Source organism: Tachysurus fulvidraco, chromosome 1, assembly GCF_022655615.1.
Source record: "Tachysurus fulvidraco isolate hzauxx_2018 chromosome 1, HZAU_PFXX_2.0, whole genome shotgun sequence".
In the NCBI taxonomy this organism is placed as follows: domain Eukaryota; kingdom Metazoa; phylum Chordata; class Actinopteri; order Siluriformes; family Bagridae; genus Tachysurus; species Tachysurus fulvidraco.
The window spans coordinates 4615337-4616440 of NC_062518.1; positions in this window are offsets into that span (position 1 = coordinate 4615337).

Genomic DNA, 1104 nt, shown 5'->3' on the forward strand with positions numbered 1-1104 from the left:
AGTGGTTCTGTGATGTTCTGTCAAGCATTAATGCAGTAGGTTGTTGATTCAAGCCCCAGCACTGCGAAGCTGCCACTGTTGGGCCCTTGGGCAAGGCCCCTAGCCCTTACTGCTCCGGGGTGCTGTATCAGTCTGACCCGGCTCTCTGACCAGTTAGAACTGACAGTAAGAATACAGTATCATGAATAGTCACTTTTTACAACCGTGATGAGTAGAAAAACATCTCATGTTAAAATCTGACGAAGCAGAACAGCAGAAGATCACATCAGGTTTCACTTCCATCAGGAATCTGAAGCTACAGTGAACACATCTTCACCAGAACTGACATCTGTATGGTTTATAGTTCTAGTTAAGTCATTAAGAGTAGGGAATTTATTTCTCTAATACAACATACCTAACGACTTGATATACTGCACATATAAACACATAGAAGTAGAGCATTTTACATTATATCTGATACACTGATCCTAGTGTTAAGACTCAGTTGGTGCACCAGACATCAGCCTCACCTCATCTCCTCCTCCCGATGGCGCCGAACTCCTCCTCTGTCGACCTGTCGGCGAAATATATGTTTCATGGGCCGTGGCGGACCAGTAAAAGCCTGGAGTTGTCGCGTTGTTGTAGCTGTGCTAACAGGGCTCTCTGTAACCAATACATCTCCCTAAAAGTGGACTTCATGTTGTTTTTCTGCTTAGTCCTTTGAGCTGTACTATTAAGAAGCCTTGTCAAGTCAAACAGAACCAGATGTAGGCTGGCCATTTATTTATTTATGTTTATTTTTTTTGACTTGACCGTCAGTTTGGCGCTTAGTTTAGTTTTAGCACTCTTTAGCATGGTACAGGTCATGCTGGTTGAAACCTGAGAATTAAGCATGACTGCGAGCGCTGGTGTAATAAATGAATAATAAAGTATTATTGCCATGTAATAAATTGAATAAATCGTTACTACTACAGGTTTGTCGTACACCACCAGGACGTCTGGATAAATTCAAGAACGAATTGTACACGTCAAAGGAAACGACATAAACAGCTCGTCGTGTTTGAACGTCTTTTGCTTAAACACACAGGATCTGTTTCACATGATCGTCACTTCTTGGCATCTCTT